At 36.2% G+C, this 19948-nt stretch overlaps 1 protein-coding gene across 1 annotated transcript in view; it reads left to right on the forward strand.

The window, feature by feature from the left end:
- The window catches only part of LOC141548590 (U1 small nuclear ribonucleoprotein C), a 34482-nt gene extending 17374 nt beyond the window's left edge, over positions 1-17108 (forward strand). Inside the window, exons 5-10 of the transcript XR_012484006.1 lie at positions 5464-6061; positions 7622-7678; positions 8851-9421; positions 11513-11992; positions 14161-14640; positions 16723-17108. The gene's annotated coding sequence lies outside the window, so the exon portion shown is untranslated. The remainder of the gene's footprint in view (positions 1-5463; positions 6062-7621; positions 7679-8850; positions 9422-11512; positions 11993-14160; positions 14641-16722) is intronic.
- The last annotated feature ends 2840 nt before the right edge of the window (positions 17109-19948 follow it).

Here is a 19948-nt window from a genome sequence, read left to right on the forward strand (position 1 = left end):
TTCTCAAGGAGCTCTTATTCTAATGGGGGAGACAATACCTAGGGAAGGTTTCAGCTCCAAGTCAGCTGGGAAACTCCCATGTTCCATAGGGGACAGAGGCAAAGCAAGGTGGTATTGCTGCTTTAATGCATTTTCCACTGATAAAATCTTTTTTTTTTTTTAATTGCATTTTTAAAAAAATTTTAATTATAGCATTTTATTGACAGAACAAAATCATGGGTAATTTTTACACCGTTGTTCCTTGCATTCACTTCTGTTACAACTTTTCCCATCCCTAGCTCCACCCCCTCCCCTAGATGGCAGGTAGTCATATACATGTTAAACATGTTAAAGTATTTCCTAGATACAATATATGTATGCAGTTCTCTTGTTGCACAAGAAAAATTGGATTCAGAAGGTAAAATTAACAGTTTACACTCATTTCCCAGTGTTCCTTTTCTGGATGTAGCTGATTCTGTCCATCATTGATCAATTGGAATTGCATTAGCTCTTCTCTACGTTGAAGATATCCACTTCCATCAGCATACATCCTCATACAGTATCATTGTTGAAGTGTATAATGATCTTCTGGTTCTGCTCGTTTCACTCAGCATCAGTTGATGTAAGTCTCTCCAGGCCTCTCTGTATTTCTCCTGTTGGTCATTTCCTACAGAACAATAATATTCCATAACCTTCATATACCACAATTTACCCAACCATTCTCTAATTGATGGACATCCATTCATTTTCCAGCTTCTAGCCACTATGAAAAGGGCTGCCACAAACATTTTGGCACATACAGGTCTCTTTCCCTTCTTTAGTATTTCCTTGGGATATAAGCCCAGTAGTAGCACTGCTGGATCAAAGGGTATGCACATTTTGATAACTTTTTGGGCATAATTCCAGATTGCTCTCCAGAATGGTTGGATTCTTTCACAACTCCACCAACAATGCATCAGTGTCCCAGTGTTCCCACATCCCCTCCAACATTCATCATTATTTGTTCCTGTCATCTTAGTCAATCTGACAGGTGTGTAGTGGTATCTCAGAGTTGTCTTAATTTGCATTTCTCTGATCAATAGTGATTTGGAACACTCTTTCATATGAATGGAAATAGTTTTAATTTCATCATCTGAAAATTGTCTGTTCATATCCTTTGACCATTTATCAATTGGAGAATGGCTTGATTTCTTATAAATTAAAGTTAGTTCTCTGTATATTTTGGAGATGAGGCCTTTATCAGAACCTTTAACTGTAAAAATGTTTTACCAATTTGTTACTTCCCTTCTAATCTTGTTTGCATTAGTTTTGTTTGTGCAGAAACTTTTTAATTTGGTGTAATCAAAATTTTCTATTTTGTGATCAATAATGGTCTCTAGTTCTCCCTCCACTGATACAATCTTACCAATTTCTGTTCAACAGTGCCAAGGATTTGGGTGGCAAGAAGTTTGCTTGCTGGGTTTTCATTGATTGTAGCATTAGCATGAATAGTGGACCACAGGAGCTGCTTTCCAGGATGGGTGACTGAAGGCATTGGGCAACCATGGTTGTACCCACTGATCTTGGGTCCTGGACTGTCTTCAGCAGGGTGGTTGGTATTTTGATTTGCCTGTCATATGCTGGCTGCTCCCTGTGTCTTTAATGCTAGCTTGCCTGCCCTGTGTGTGTTAGTTGATAGATGGTGGAGATGGCTGGATCCTTCTCTATAGGAATAAATTTGTGAGATTTTAAAAAATTGCATGTTCAATTTTTATCAAGGTGTGCTATATAATTGTTGTTTTATGAATATTTTTTTCTTTTTCATTACTTCTTTTGGGAAACTTTTATAGTTGTGAGGTTATAGGGTCACAGCAGGTTTTCTCCTCAAAAATTGCACTAGCAATATATGAGTTTATTGTTTACATTTTCATTAGTCCACCTTTCACCATTTCTTTGTTCCAGTTTTTCATGGGAATGTCTCTCTTTTGCCTATAATGTAGATGGTATTTATCATGTTAAGAAAAACATTTCTCTTTTTCTTTTGAAGAATTTTTTAGAAATCATAAATGCATGCTATATTTTATCAAATATTTCCTGTTAGGATTTCATAATTTAAAAGTTTTCTTATTGAAATACTGTGCTCTATATTGTCCATTTTTTCTAATATTGAACCATCTCCAATTTGTGGAATAATCCTTACTGATTATGGTGAATATTTTTTGATGTATTTTTATATTTTATTTGTTAGTGAGCTTGGGCCTATCTTTTGTTTTTTTTTTTTCAATGTTATCTTTTGTTTTAAAATCCAAACTATTTATCTGATTAAAATAAATTGGATATTATAACACCATTTTCTATATTTTAAGACAATTTATGTAATAGAATTGTTTCTTGTAAAAATTAGGAAAAATTCACCTTTGAACCCAATAAGCCCAGATATACCATTCATAAATTATTTGCCATATTTCATTATTGTAAATAGATTTATTTAAGCTGTCTATTTCTTGTAATGTCAATTGGAAGAATTTATGTTTTTGTGACTTTTCATTCATTTCACTTGAATAATCTCATCTGTAGAGATTCTTCTTCAATTCCTTCAAAATTTTTGGAACCATTTTTATCTTCATACTCAGCTCTCTCCCTTTTTCTAGTGTTTCTGGTTTGTACATTAGCTCTATTTTTAGCAAGTATTTTTCTCTCTGTCCCATTTTCACTACTGTCCCCAATTTCAGAATTTGAAAAATCCTTGTAACACATATGTATTGTCTGTGGTGGTTCAAGGCAATTCCAGTATGCTTGGGATAGAAAATGCCATCCACATCTAGACAGAAAACTATGGAGAGTGAATGTAAAATGAAGCACAATATTTTCATCTTTTGTTCATTTTTTCTTTCCTATATCCCCCCCCCCTTGACCTGATTTTACTTGCATAACAGATAGAGAAATGTGTTTAAAAGAATTGCACCTATTTAACTTATGTTAGGCTACATGTTGCCATGGGGAAGAGGAAAGGTAAGGGAGTGAGGGAGAAAAATTTGGAACACAAAAGTCTTAGAAAAATTAATGTTGAAAACTCTCTTTACATATATTCAGAAATATAAAATATTGTTAAGAAAAATAATTGTAATTCTGGAGAGCAATCTGGAATTATGCCCAAAAAGTTATCAAAATGTGCATACCCTTTGACCCAACTGTACTACTACTGGGCTTATATCCCAAGGAAATACTAAAGAAGGGAAAGGGACCTGTATGTGCCAAAATGTTTGTGGCAGCCCTTTTCGTAGTGGCTAGAAACTAGAAAATGAATGGATGCCCATCCATTGGAGAATGGTTGGGTAAATTATGGTATATGAAGGTTATGGAATATTATTGTTCTGTAAGAAATGACCAACAGGAGAAATACAGAGAGGCTTGGAGAGACTTACATCAACTGATGCTGAGTGAAACGAGCAGAACTAGGAAATCATTATGCACTTCAACAATGATACTGTATGAGGATGTATTCTGGTGGAAGTGGATATCTTTGACATAGAGAAGAGCTAATCCAATTTCAATTGATCAATGATGGACAGAATCAGCTACACCCAGAAAAGGAACACTGGGAAATGAGTGTAAACTGTGAGCATTGTTTTTTTTTTTGTTTTGTTTCTCTTGCCAGATTATTTTTACCTTGTGAATACAATCCTTCCTTTGTAACAACAACAACAAAATTCGGTTCTGCACATATATAGTGTACCTAGGATATACTATAAGATATTTAATATGTATGGAAATGCCTGCCATCTAGGGTAGGGAGTGGAGGGAAGGAGGGGAAAAACTCGGAACAGAAGGTAGTACAAGGGATAATGTTGCAAAAAAAATTTTTTTTACCTATGCATATGTACTGTCAAAGAAAATGTTATAATTATAAAAATTAATAAAAAATAAAAAGAAAAATAATTGTAGATATCCATAGAAATTTAGAATAAATTTAAGACAGTTTTTTTAAAAAAGCAAAACCAAAAAACAAACACGCAGTCTTAATCCCAGCAATTTTCTATATTGGCCAGGTCAGAAAATTATCTGTGTGGCAGAAAGAGAGTGGTTATCATTTTCCATCTCTGATTCTGAGGTAGCACTTATATGCCACCTACTGTGTGTCAGACATGGGGCTAAATGGTCCTCTGGAATCATGATTTCTCACTACATAGTCTTCCAAAGTTGTTTTTCTCTGTTATTATTTATAAAGATTTCAGTAGAACAAAGAATGAAAACAGTTTAGCAGAACAGAAAGCTAACTTATGTTCAGCACTTATGAGCTAGCACATAAGCACTTTACAAATATTATCTCCTTTGTTTTTCAAAATAGGCTTGGGGGTAGATACTATTATCATTCCCATTTTATAGACAAAGAAACTGAAGCAGAGGTTAAGTGCTCAAGGTCTCATAACTTGTAAGTGTGTTATCATGTCCTAATCAAGGAACACTATCATGTATGATAGCGTATACAGTATTCCATGTCCAGAGTGCTCTGTAAAAAATAGAAGATCCGTTTTAAAATCTCTTTTCCATAGCCAAATCTGGTCATTATACATTGTTTATTTTCTTTGTGTTTTGTGTTTATGTTATATAGTCATTGTGTGCATTGTTTTACCTGGTTTTATTCATGTAGTGTACCAAGTGCTTTACTTATATAATCTCATAATATGAGTACATTAATATTATGTAATCGTATAATATGAGCACAGGTGCCCCTTAACATTCATTGAAAAACTTTTTGAATTGCAAGTTGTCTCCCTTCCATTTCCCTCCCTCCTCATTGAGAAGGCAAGCAGTCTGACTCTTTGCATTTTACTCTGAAGAACAGATTGTGTCTGAACCTGTTGAGTTCCCCTTTGCCCTAGCTGTTGATAACCTTGCCACAGTATTGTGATCTACAGGCCCATTTCTTTGTTGGCTAGTTAACCAGGAAGTTTCCAAACATAAGTAGATTGTCAAGTTGACAGCCTCTGACTTTTTTAGGAACTGCCTTGGGTGTCTTCAGGCATCTAAGGAGCCATTTAGTCAACATCGATTTTGTAAAATTAGCCAGATGTACACAACAGCTGGGCTTCTTCATCACATAGTCTTTTAAAAAGGATGCTTCACGCTTCAGTTCATACCTCAAAGTGCAGCACCATAGCTAGAGAACTCTGCAAAAGTGCTGAATGTCAAGCTCCTTTTGGGGTCTGGGGGTCAGGTGGAGTTGGGGGTTCCCAGGCCTTGTGCTAGTGTTGAAGGGGAGGAGGAAGGGGAATAAAATAAGCTTGAAATGAATGTGGTCAAGCAGACCCACACAGGGTTGGGCAGTGGGGAAAAGGAGGTATCATCATCTCACTTCTAGCTTCAAACTTTATAGGTGAAAGAAAAGGCAAAGTTTTGAGATCAGTTTGGGCATTAAAAAGAGTATAGCATCCCTTAAAGAGAGGTTATTGCTTAAAAAGAAGAAAACTATAGTGTCTTAACATTTCAATCCTTTCTTTACAGATCTACCTGCACTATTTCTGATTGAGAAAACTAGACAGTAACTTGTTCAAGTTACACCCAGCATGGACACTTCTCAGTTTTCCAGAGCTATTCTTCTCCAGAGGCTTGAAGGTCACTTCTCTGAATCACTGGACACATTTATTTAAGTGGGCTGCAGGAGATAAATAGACTATTTCCTAAATTCTTCATTGTTCTTACAGAATGTTTTACGGCCCTTGAGAACTACCTTCAGGTAGTAGTTAGTTCAGCCTGAAGGGACTATTTGCAAGCTGTGAAGGCTTGGGTTAGTTGGTGGATTTTCTCTTTTTCCTCTCACAAATATTTATGGCCTTTAAAAAAAATCCACATCAGAGTGGTAGGTGTCTGTTACAAAGGTTCTCTGGGTGGCTTTATAATTCTGAATTATAAAGCTACTTAATGGGGTCTGGCCTTGAAAGTTGAGGGACCTGAACAATTTTTTGGCTTCCTCTTGCCAAGTCCACAAAAGAACTCCCTGAAACTTGATGTTACACAAATTTCTTATTGTGCATTTGTGGGCTTCCTCTAACTCCCATCAGCCTCCAGGATCTAGTGCTTGCTTCCAAGGATCATTGTTAAGGTAGGTCTTCTTGTGCCTGTACAAATAGCCTCTCTCAGTGTCTTTCTTCCTCTTTTTTCTCCTCCCATTGGTTGAGAAGTCTTCCTAACTATCTCCCATTTGCCTTTGCCTATCTCTTGTACTTTGAATCAGTACACATGAGGTCTTATTTGCTTTCCTGGAGCCCACAGCAGCACCTACTGTGTGCCATGCTAGGTACTTGGATTATATAGAATCAAAGGGTCTTGAAGATAATTGCCACAAATAAGTTTGATCAATCAGGATATGAAGTGGTTCAGACACAGGCTTTGAGTTTAAGTCCCATTTGGACTACTGAGATTGCTACTTTTCTGCCTCAACACAATAACACACTTCTTGATAAGTTTAAGTTTAAAAAACTTCATGCTGCCCAGTAACCTTAAAGGAGACTTTCGTATGGCCTATTCCAATGTGTTAAGTATTTTTTTTTTTTTTAACAATTAAAAAATATTTAATTAAAACTAAATAGAAAATAATAAAAAATGAAATAGAAAAACACTGAAACAGAAAATCAAACGTTGTTATGTGCCCAGCAAAAAATGAGGAAGGATTCAAAATAATAAATTTCCATTTCAGAAAGTATCTGTAATAGAAGAGATTATATTCATGACTGTCCATCTCTGCCTCCTTGTAGGTTACTGTTTTGGTCTTTGTTGTGTATTTTTTACTTTATTTTTTTTCTCCTTTCATCCCCTCTGCCCCCTCTCCCACAAAAGCTTGCTTCAGACAAGCACAGGTATATGTACACAAACGTAGACATGCATACACATGCATACATATATGGAAGGGTGATGTGTGAATATGAATATCCCTTATATTCACTTTTCCAAATTTTCCCCTCCCTTCCTCTTCCCCCTCCCCTAGATGACAGGTAATCCCATACATGTTAAATGTGTTACAGTATATCCTAGATACAATATATGTGTGTAAAATCAAATTTCTTGTTGCACGGTAAGAATTGGATTCCGAAGATATAAATAACCTGGGTAGAAAGACAATAGTGCAAACAGTTTACACTCATTTCCCAGTGTTCCTTCTCTGGGTGTAGCTGTTTCTGTCCATCATTGATCAATTGGAATTGGATTAGCTCTTCTCTATGTTGAAGATATCTACTTCCATCAGAATACATCCTCGTACAGTACAGTATCATTGTTGAAGTGTATAATGATCTTCTGGTTCTGCTCATTTCACTTAGCATCAGTTGATGTAAGTCTCTGCAAGCCTCTCTGTATTTCTCCTGTTGGTCATTTCTTACAGAGCAGTAATATTCCATAACATTCATATACCATAATTTACCTAACCATTCTCTAATTGATGGACATCTATTCATCTTCCAGTTTCTAGCCACTACAAAAAGAGCTGCTACAAACATTTTGGCACATACAGGTTTGAGCTAGGATTTTTTAAATTAGTTCCATTCTTATGTGTTTTCCTTGTAGGATCTGAGTTGATCAGTGGATTTTTTTTTTCCTACTTTCCCCTTTAGTTTTATCACTCCAAGACAATTTTCTTATATCCTTTTTTTGTTGTTTTATATTTCAGGTACTGAGGAATTCTTGAGACTAAAAGTTTCTACCCATTGAACTTTGCCTTTTTGTGGTGAGTGTCTTAGCTTATAAACAGCTCTGATCAAGTGGTGAGCTTGGGTCAAGGAAAATCCTACTAGGTATATCTGACACAGTCAGCATCTTTCTGACCTTTTTTAGGTCTATGGTGCTAGAAGTGAGGTTTGAGCTGAGGAATGGCCAGTGGGACCCTCAAATGGGAAAGCCAGGCTAAAGGTGGGGGGGAGTGGATTAGAGTACTTGGTCCCCATTTGATAGATGGCAAGTCCCAGTCCCTTGGTGTGTTGTAGCTCAGTTGGCGGCCCACTTGTCCTATGTCATCTGGGGGGTAAAGGTCCATGCTTTTTACAAATGGGAAAGGCCTAATGGATACAGCTACAGAGGAGTATAAGATGCAAGGGATGAAATAAGTGTAATAATAATAGCTAACATATAAGGTTAGCTTTAAGGTGTACCAAGTGCTTTCCCTATATAATCTCATATTATAATATGATCATAGTTGCCCCTTAACAGTCATTGAAAAACATTTTACCTTGAATAACAGATTGTGTCTGATCCTGTTGAGTTCCCCTTTGCCATAGCTGCTGCTAACCTTACCTCAGTACTGTGATCTACAGGCCCATCTCTTTTGTTGGCTAGTTAACCAGGAGGTTTCCAAACACAAGTAGATTGTCAAGTTGACAGCTTCTGACTTTACTAGGAACTGCCTTGGGTGTCTTCAGGCATCTAAGGAACCATTTAATTGACATTGATTTGGTAAAATTAGCCAGATGTACACAACAGCTTGGCTTCTTCATCACATAGTCCTTTAAAAAGGATGCTTCACGCTTCAGTTCATACCTCAAAGTGCAGCACCATAGCTAGAGAACTCTGCAAAAGTGCTGAATGTCAAGCTCCTTTTGGGGTCTGGGGGTCAGGTGGAGTTGGGGGTTCCCAGGCCTTGTGCTAGTGCTGAAGGGGAGGAGGAAGGGGAATAAAATAAGCTTGAAATGAATGTGGTCAAGACAGACCCACACAGGGTTGGGCAGTGGGGAAAAGGAGGTATCATCACCTCACTTTTAGCTTCAAACTTTATGGGTGAAAGAAAAGGTAAAGTTTTGAGATAAGTTTGGGCTTTAAAAAGAGTATAGCATCCCTTAAAGAGAGGTTTATTGCTTAAAAAGAAGAAAACTATAGTGTCTTAACATTTCAATCCTTTCTTTACAGATCTGCTTGCATTATTTCTGATTCAGAAAACACCCAGCATGGACACTTCTCAGTTTTCCAGAGCTATCCTTCTCCAGAGGCTTGAAGGTCACTTCTCTGAGTCACTAGACACTTTTATTGAAGTGGGCTTCAGGAGATAAATAGACTATTTCTTAAATTCCTCATTGTTCTTACAGAATGTTTTACGGCCCTTGAGAACTACCTTCAGGTAGTAGTTAGTTCAGCCTGAAGGGACTATTTGCAAGCTGTGAAGGCTTGGGTTAGTTGGTGGATTTTCTCTTTTTCCTCTCACAAATGTTTATGGCCCTTAAAAATCCACATCAGAGTGGTAGGTGTCTGTCACAAAGGTACTCTGGGTGGCTTTATAATTCTGAATTATAAAGCTACTTAATGAGGTCTTGCTTTGAGAGTTGAGGGACCTGAACGATTTTTTGGCTTCCTCTTGCCAAGTCCACAAAAGAACTTCCTGAAGCTTGATGTTACACAAATTTCTTATTGTGCATTTGTGGGCTTCCTCTAACTCCCATTAGCCTCCAGGATCTAGTGCTTGCTTCCAAGGATCATTGTTAAGGTAGGTCTTCTTGTGTCTGTACAAATAGCCTCTCTCAGTGTCTTTCTTCCTCTTTTTTCTCCTCCCATTAGTTGAGAAGTCTTCCTATCTATCTCCCATTTGCCTTTGCCTATCTCTTGTACTTTGAATCAGCACACATGAGGTCTTATTTGCTTTCCTGGAGCCCACAGCAGCACCTACTGTGTGCCATGCTAGGTACTTGGATTATATAGAATCAAAGGGTCTTGAAGATGATTACCACAAATAACTTTGATCAATCAGGATATGAGGTGGTTCAGACCCAGGCTTTGAGTTTAAGTCCCATTTGGACTACTGAGATTGCTACTTTTCTGCCTCAACACAGTAGCACACTTTTTGATAAGTTTAAAAAGCTTCATGCTACCCAGTAACCTTAAGGGAGACTTTCATGTGGCCTATTCCAAAGTATTTCTGGTTATTTATTTATTTTTTTTACAAGTAAAAAATATTTAATTAAAACTAAATAGAAAATAAGAAAAAGTGAAATAGGAAAAAACTGAAACAGAAAATCAAACATGGTTATGTGCCCAGCAAAAAATGAGGAAGGATTCAAAATAATAAATTTCCATTTCAGAAAGTATCTATAATAGAAGAGATTATATTCATGACTGTCCATCTCTGCCTCCTTGTAGGTTACTGTTTTGGTCTCTGTTGTGCATTTTTTACTTTTTTTTTTTCTCCTTTCATCCCCTCTGCCCCCTCCCCCCCCAGCCTGCTTTAGACAAACACAGGTCTATGTACACAAATATAGATATGCATACACATGCATACATATATGGAAGGGTGATGTGTGAATATGAATAAATATGTATATACTTAGACATATACATAGGCATTTATACATATGTAAAAATATGTATGATTAGTATGGCTGACTAGATTTTTCTTTTAATTGAATCTTTATGTTTCATTTTGTCTTAAGAGCAATGTTTATTGGCCCTACTTGTTTTCTTTCTAAGAAATTCTATTCCTGGTCCTTAGTATATTGTTTATTTATATATATATATATATATGTGTGTGTGTGTGTGTGTGTGTGATATATATATATATATATGTGTGTGTGTGTGTTATTTCCTGTCCTTGCTAACTCTCCTACTTTAGTTATACTCCTTAGCTTTGCCTTGCTTTAACCTAGTCTGTCCCTCTTGTTTGTTTATATATTTTGGAGGATGCTATAGACTTCCTGGCTTACACACACACACACACACACACACACACACACACACACCCATATATTCATGAATGCATGAATGTATGATACACACTTCATGGTGTATATATATGCATGTATATATAGTTTCCTATTTAACCCCTTCTCATTGTGAGTAGGTTTTCAGAACTACTAACCACCCTACTTCACATGTCCCCGTGTTGTTTCTTTCTCTTCACCTAATTTTTGGAGTATAATCACTAGATTTACCTTTTCTTAGACAGTTTTGCTTTTTAAAGGCAGATCATATGCAGCTCTGCTCCAGTCTTATGAACTACCTCATTACTGATGTCCATCTTAGATATATCGCTTACCTTTCCATGGGAAAAATAGAAACAATTTGTTCTCGTTGAGTTCCTTGACATTAATCTCTGGTGTTTGCTTTTATATGTTAAATTTTCTATTGAGTTTGGGTTTGGTTGAGATGAAATCCTGAAAATCTGAATTTGTTGAATTTTTTTTTTTTCATTCAATATTATGGTTTTTCCTGGATATATATCAAAATGCAGCACCATAGCTAGAGAACTCTGCAAAATTGCTGAATGTCAAGCTCCTTTTGGGGCCTGGGGGTCAGGTGGAGTTGGGGGTTCCCAGGCCTTGTGCTGGTGCTGAAGGGGAGGAGGAAGGGGAATAAAATAAGTTTGAAATGAATGTGGTCAAGACAGATCCACACAGGGTTGGGCAGTGGGGAAAAGGAGGTATCATCACCTCACTTTTAGCTTCAAACTTTATGGGTGAAAGAAAAGGTAAAGTTTTGAGATAAGTTTGGACTTTAAAAAGAATATCGCTTCCCTTAAAGATAGGTTTATTGCTTAAAAAGAAGAAAACTATAGTGTCTTAACATTTCAATCCTTTCTTTACAGATCTACCTGCAGTATTTCTGATTGAGAAAACTAGACAGTAACTTGTTCAAGTTATACCCAGCATGGACACTTCTCAGTTTTCCAGAGCTATCCTTCTCCAGAGGCTTGAAGGTCACTTCTCTGAATCACTGGACACTTTTATTGAAGTGGGCTGCAGGAGATAAATAGACTAGTTCTTAAACTCTTCATTGCTCTTACAGAATTTTTTACGACCCTTGAAAAATCCACATCAGAGTGGTAGGTGTCTGTTACAAAGGTGCTCTGGGTGGCTTTATAATTCAGAATTATAAAGCTACTTAATGGGGTCTCACCTTGAAAGTTGAGGGACCTGAACGATTTTTTGGCTTCCTCTTGCCAAGTCCACAAAAGAACTTCCTGAAGCTTGATGTTACACAAATTTCTTATTGTGCATTTGTGGGCTTCCTCTAACTCCCATCAGCCTCCAGGATCTAGTGCTTGCTTCCAAGGATCATTGTTAAGGTAGGTCTTCTTGTGCCTGTACAAATAGCCTCTCTCAGTGTCTTTCTTCCTCTTTTTTCTCCTCCCATTAGTTGAGAAGTCTTCCTATCTATCTCACATTTGCCTTTACCTATCTCTTGTACTTTGAATCAGCACACATGAAGTCTTATTTGTTTTCTTGGAGCCCACAGCAGCACCTACTGTGTGCCATGCTAGGTACTTGGATTATATAGAATCAAATAGGGTCTTGAAGATAATTGCCGCAAATAAGTTTGATCAATCAGGATATGAGGTGGTTCAGACCCAGGCTTTGAGTTTAAGTCCCATTTGGACTACTGAGATTGCTACTTTTCTGCCTCAACACAGTAACACACTTCTTGATAAGTTTAAAAAGCTTCATGATACCCAGTAACCTTATGGGGGACTTTTGTATGGCCTATTCCAATGTGTTAAGTATTTGTTTTTTTTTTTTTTTTTTTTTTTAAATGTAAAAAATATTTAATTAAAACTAAATAGAAAATAAGAAAAAATGAAATAGAAAGACACTGAAACAGAAAATCCAACATTGTTATGTGCCCAGCAAAAAATGAGGAAGAATTCAAAATAATAAATTTCCATTTCAGAAAGTATAAGAGATTCTATTCATGACTGTCCATCTCTCCCACCTTGTAGGTTACTATTTTGGTCTCTGCTGTGCGTTTTTTACTTTATTTTTTGATCCTTTCATCCCTCCCCCTCCCAAGCCTGTGTCAGATAAACACAGGTATATGTACACAAACATAGACATGTATACACATGTGTACATATGTGGGAGGGTGATGTGTGAATATGAAGAAATATATATATTCATTCCCACATATACATCTAGCTATGTAAACATATTTACTTATATGTATATACTTAGACATATACATAGGCATGTATACATATGTAAAAATATGTATGATTAGTATGGCTGACATAGATTTTTCTTTTAATTGAATCTTTATGTTTCATTTTGTCTTAAGAGCAATGTGTATTGGCCCTACTTGTTTTCTTTCTAAGAAATTCTATTCCTGGTCCTTAGTATATTGTTTATTTATATATGTGTGTGTGTGTGTGTCTGTATATATGTATATGTGTGTTTGTGTGTGTGTGTTATTTCCTGTCCCTTTTAACTCTTCTACTGTAGTTATACTCCTTAGCTTTGCCTTGCTATTTCTTAAGCCCCTCTTTGCCACGGATCCCTCCTTTATCTTCTCTTCCCATCATTTCTCTCCCTCTTTATCCTCTTCCAGTTAATTTGCATTTTGTCCCATTCCCATTATATAAACACCCTTCTGTACCACACCATAACCTATTCTGTCCCCCTTTTTTATTTATAAATTTTAGAGGATGCTATACACTTCCTTGGTTACACACACACACACACACACACACACACACACACACACACACACACTCTGTTAACCACTCTACTTCTCATGCCCCTGTGTTGGTTCTTTCTCTTCACCTAATTTGTGGAGCATAATCACTATCTTTACTTTTTCTTAGACAGTTTTGCTTTTGAAAGGCAGATCATATGCAGCTCTGCTCCAGTCTTATGAACTACCCCATTACTGATGTCCATCTTAGACACGTCGCTTACCTTTTCATGGGAAAAACAGAAACAATTTGTTCTTGTTGAGTTCCTTGACATTAATCTCTGTTGTTTGCTTTTATATGTTAAATTTTCTATTGAGTTTGGGTTTGGTTGAGATGAAATCCTGAAAATCTGAATTTGTTGAATTTTTTTTTTTCATTCAATATTATGTTTTTTTCTGGATATATTTTCCTGGATATATATCAAAGTGTAGCACCATAGCTAGAGAACTCTGCAAAATTGCTGAATGTCAAGCTCCTTTTGGGGTCTGGGGGTCAGGTGAAGTTGGGGGTTCCCAGGCCTTGTGCTGGTGCTGAAGGGGAGGAGGAAGGGGAATAAAATAAGTTTGAAATGAATGTGGTCAAGACAGATCCACACAGGGTTGGGCAGTGGGGAAAAGGAGGTATCATCACCTCACTTTTAGCTTCAAACTTTATGGGTGAAAGAAAAGGTAAAGTTTTGAGATAAGTTTGGACTTTAAAAAGAATATCGCTTCCCTTAAAGATAGGTTTATTGCTTAAAAAGAAGAAAACTATAGTGTTTTAATATTTCAATCCTTTCTTTACAGATCTACCTGCAGTATTTCTGATTGAGAAAACTAGACAGTAACTTGTTCAAGTTACACCCAGCATGGACACTTCTCAGTTTTCCAGAGCTATCCTTCTCCAGAGGCTTGAAGGTCACTTCTCTGAATCACTGGACACTTTTATTGAAGTGGGCTGCAGGAGATAAATAGACTAGTTCTTAAACTCTTCATTGCTCTTACAGAATTTTTTACGACCCTTGAAAAATCCACATCAGAGTGGTAGGTGTCTGTTACAAAGGTGCTCTGGGTGGCTTTATAATTCAGAATTATAAAGCTACTTAATGGGGTCTCGCCTTGAAAGTTGAGGGACCTGAACGATTTTTTGGCTTCCTCTTGCCAAGTCCACAAAAGAACTTCCTGAAGCTTGATGTTACACAAATTTCTTATTGTGCATTTGTGGGCTTCCTCTAACTCCCATCAGCCTCCAGGATCTAGTGCTTGCTTCCAAGGATCATTGTTAAGGTAGGTCTTCTTGTGCCTGTACAAATAGCCTCTCTCAGTGTCTTTCTTCCTCTTTTTTCTCCTCCCATTAGTTGAGAAGTCTTCCTATCTATCTCACATTTGCCTTTACCTATCTCTTGTACTTTGAATCAGCACACATGAAGTCTTATTTGTTTTCTTGGAGCCCACAGCAGCACCTACTGTGTGCCATGCTACGTACTTGGATTGTATAGAATAAAATAGGGTCTTGAAGATGATTACCACAAATAACTTTGATCAATCAGGATATGAGGTGGTTCAGACCCAGGCTTTGAGTTTAAGTACCATTTGGACTACTGAGATTGCTACTTTTCTGCCTCAACACAGTAACACACTTTTTGATAAGTTTAAAAAGCTTCATGATACCCAGTAACCTTATGGGGGACTTTTGTATGGCCTATTCCAATGTATTAAGTATTTCTGGTTTTTTTTTTTTTTCCACATTTAAAAAATATTTAATTAAAACTAAATAGAAAATAAGAAAAAGTGAAATAGAAAATCAAACATTATGTGCCCAGCAAAAAATGAGGAAGGATTCAAAATAATAAATTTCCATTTCAGAAAGTATCTATAATAGAAGAGATTATATTCATGACTGTCCATTTCTGCCTCCTTGTAGGTTACTGTTTTGGTCTCTGCTGTGCATTTTTTACTTTATTTTTTTGCTCCTTTTATCCCCCCCCCCCCCAAGCCTACTTCAGGTAAACACAGATATATGTACACAAACATAGACATGTATACACATACATACATATATGGGAGGGTGATGTGTGAATATGAAGAAATATATATATTAATTCCCACATATACATAGGCATTTATGCATATGTAAAAATATGTATGATTAGTATGGCTGACATAGATTTTTCTTTTAATTGAATCTTTATGTTTCATTTTGTCTTAAGAGCAATGTTTATTGACCCTACTTGTTTTCTTTCTAAGAAATTCTATTCCTAGTCCTTAGTATAGTGTTTATATATATGTATGTGTGTGTGTGTGTGTTATTTCCCGTCCCTGCTAACTCTTCTACTTTAGTTATACTCCTTAGCTTTGCCTTGCTATTTCTTAAGCCCCTCGTTTCCTGGATCCCTTCTTTATCTTCTTTTCCCATCATTTCTCCCCCTCTTTAACCTCTTCCCATGAATTTGCACTTTATCCCATTCCCATTAATATAAACACCCTTCTGTACCGCACCTTAACCTATTCTGTCCCCTTGTTTATTTATATATTTTGGAGGATGCTATACACTTCCTGCCTTACACACACATACACACACCCCATATATATATGCATGTATATATTGTTTCCTATTTAACCCCTTCTCATTGTGAATAGGTTTTCAGAACTACTAACCACCCTACTTCTCATGCTCCTGTATTGGTTCTTTCTCTTCACCTAATTTTGGAGCGTCACCACTAGATTTGCCTTTTCTTAGACAGTTTTGCTTTTTAAAGGCAGATCATGTGGAACTCTGCTCCAGTCTTATGAACTACCCCATTACTGATGTCCATCTTAGATATATCGCTTACCTTTCCATGGGAAAAACAGAAACAATTTGTTCTCGTTGAGTTCCTTGACATTAATCTCTGTTGTTTGCTTTTATATGTTAAATTTTCTATTGAGTTTGGGTTTGGTTGAGATGAAATCCTGAAAATCTGAATTTGTTGAATTTTTTTTTTTCATTCAATATTATGGTTTTTCCTGGATATATATCAAAATGCAGCACCATAGCTAGAGAACTCTGCAAACTGCTCTTTTTGGGGTCTGGGGGTCAGGTGGAGTTGGGGGTTCCCAGGCCTTGTGCTAGTGCTGAAGGGGAGGAGGAAGGGGAATAAAATAAGCTTGAAATGAATGTGGTCAAGACAGACCCACACAGGGTTGGGCAGTGGGGAAAAGGAGGTATCATCATCTCACTGTTAGCTTCAAACTTTATAGGTGAAAGAAAAGGTAAAATTTTGAGATCAGTTTGGGCTTTAAAAAGAGTATAGCATCCCTTAAAGAGAGGTTTATTGCTTAAAAAGAAGAAAACTATAGTGTCTTAATATTTCAATCCTTTCTTTACAGATCTGCTTGCACTATTTCTGATTCAGAAAACACCCAGCATGGACACTTCTCAGTTTTCCAAAGCTATCCTTCTCCAGAGGCTTGATGGTCACTTCTCTGAGTCACTGGACACTTTTATTGAAGTGGGCTGCAGATTATAAGTTCTTCATTGCTCTTACAGAATTTTTTACAGCCCTTCAGAATTAACTTCAGGTAGAAGTTAGTTCAGCCTTAAAGGACTGTTTGGGAGCTGTGGAGGCTTGGATTACTTAGTGGGGTTTGTCTTTTTCCTGTCACAAATGTTTATAGCCCTTAAAAAAAAAATCCACGTCAGGGTGGTATGTCTGCTAGAAAGGTACTCTGCATGACTTTATAAGTCTGAATTATAAAGCTACTTAATGGAGTCTCCCCTTGGAAGTTGGGGGTCGTGAACAATTTATTGGATTATTGTTGCCAAGTAATAAATGGAACTTTGTATGTGCAATTATGTATTGCTTCATTTATTCTTTTCCTTATTTGAAATCATATCTTGGTGGTATTTTCATTATCCCATCCCTATGAAGTTACTTCTACATGAATGAAACTATAAATATAAGTTGTAATTGAGATTCCAAATTGTATACTTGATCCACTAACCATATTAATGATTGTTCCATCCACTTTAGTCCTTGCTTTAATTCGTTATGTATATTAATTTTTTAAAGAAAATTTGTGATACATGTTGTACTAATTCATTTGCAAATTGGGCAGTCTGAATAGTTTCTGTTAGCATTGTCACTGAAATGGCAAGTGAAATAATAATAGCTATAGCTGCTGGAACTCCAATAATTGGGTAATCCAACAAATCTCCTTTTCCTACTTCTGTTTTCTGATTATTTTTTTTTTATATTATCTCAAGCCTGTTCACCTTTTGAGCTGTACCAATGGTGATTAATTTTAGCAGGCACTATCACATTGGATGGGTGTTCAATAATTACAACTATAAGTAGAGAATTAGAAGTAAGACATTGGGATAAAATACAGTTTTAACATTTTACAATATATTTTCCTGACACATTCATGATTTGAATTCCAATGCCATTTCTTAAAATAGTATCTGTAGTTAGAAGCATCTGTGGATACTTTAAACATGCTTGTATAATATATTTCTGAGGGCCCTGAAACATCATGGAATCCCATATCTGAGATATGAAAATTTGTACCATTTTAAGTTCCAAATACATTGTAACAGGAGACCCATCCAGACATTGGATAATTTGGGGTCCATTCATCAACCAGTTCCAGTTCTTCCCCAAACTGATGGGCCCCAAAGTTTTCTGGGGGCAGGGGTGATGATCTCATCTTCTGAAACTATTTTCTGCTGAAAGTGGGCATAAAGCTGAGTCACCTGCAGGGTCCCATGTTTTTATGGAGGAGGGTAGTAAACTGGAAGCGATTGAAGCATTCAGCTTCTTGAAGCTGATCAATGCAGTTCTAACTGACCACAATCTAGAATGAAAAATCTAGGAAATAAAGTTAGGTCTTACAGATAATCATGTTAATTATTCTTACATTATTTTGTAAGCCTTTAAGGACTTTTCATAAATAGATGACTAGGCCAAATAGTTATTCTTCAAGTTATTTAGGATATAATGACTATATATTTTCAGATTGAAAACAACAAGGTAAATAATTTAATTGTGTTCATGGCTTCTACTGACCATTTACTGTATTTATAGAAATTTGCTATAGAAGGAAAATACAGGGCTATGGTTATAATACTATAAGAACTGGTTCTTTAGGCCTCAGCCTAGGAGCATACACATAACAAGCTAAAGTATCCTTAGCTTGGTTTGATATCCAATTAGAACAATTGTACCTTATAGCCACCCAGGAATAATTTTTTATTTTTTATTTTTAGGGTTTTTATTTAAGGAGACACAACTTAGGAACTGAGTCAGAAGGATCCCATCTTGATCAGAAGCCAAGGTTGTCCTCCCAACTCTTGTCTAGATACAGACCTTGACCTATAATAGTTCAGGGTCACATTTTTCTGAGTAGCTTTTGGTATTTCTTTCAAGTGGTGGGTTACTGACTTAATGATCAGGCAATCAGATTCAAAACTCAAAAGAATATCTGTTATCAATTCCAAGAGATTTTATCTCTAATAGAAAATTCTACTAATTGCAGCTTCAGGCTAGATAATTTTTTTTAGGTTTATCAGAATTTAGGAGATTTTGTTTGACTTGTTTTATATGTTTAAATTTATCCTAGTGCAAAGGATTAATCATTAAACAAGCTTATAGATTCTTAGTAAATACTTTCCTTGTTAATGAACTCTACCTCCTAATATTATACGATTATCAATTCTGATGGATGTGACTCTTTCCAACAAGGAGATGATTGAGGCCAATTCCAATGATCTTGTGATGAAGAGAGCTGTCTACACCCAGAGAGAGGACAGTGGGAACTGAATGTGGATCATAACATTCTTTTTTTTGTTGTTCATTTGCATTTTGTTTACTTAATCATTTTAGATCTTTCATGTGCAGCAAAGCAATTGTAGTAATAATTTACATATATTGATCTAACACATTAAAAAAAGGAACTATGCCTCATAAACAGGCTCATTTCTCAGGGATTATGAGCTTTCTTACCCTGAAGCAAGAAAACTGCCAAGTTTACAAATTAAGGTGAGTTGTTAAGAGGCCCCAGTGAAGGGACTGACCTTATTACCAACTACAAACATTCTTAGTGTTTGTCAGCTATGCTTCTTGATACCTTCATACTTGAAATTGAACTGATAAAGCTGTCACCTCCTCCCTCTTGTTCCATACACAGTAATTATCAGTTTTAGATTTAACATGATGACAGTAAGCTTCAAATAACTTGAACAATCTTGGATTTTTCCTAAGTAATAGCCAAATAGTCTTAGTTGTAATTTCCTCTTAATATTCTAGAGATGGTGAAAATACCTTATTCCCCAAATTACATTTACAAAATAATATAAAACAGAAATGCTAACTAAACTTTCCACTTTCTTTTAGTTGACAAATCTGTTTCATACTCAGACATTCTCAGGAAAGATTTCCTTTCCCTTAAAGGATTTACCTTTTGTTTTAGGGAGAAAATAAGACTTTTTTTTTTTTTGAGATAGAACAGATTTTAAAATTTACTTAACTATAGTTCATGAGATTTCCTTAATTCTAATTAAAAGTTTTAGACAAACTCACAATTGCCATTTGGATATTTTCTAATCATTTCTCTT

Source organism: Sminthopsis crassicaudata, chromosome X (assembly GCF_048593235.1).
Source record: "Sminthopsis crassicaudata isolate SCR6 chromosome X, ASM4859323v1, whole genome shotgun sequence".
NCBI lineage: Eukaryota > Metazoa > Chordata > Mammalia > Dasyuromorphia > Dasyuridae > Sminthopsis > Sminthopsis crassicaudata.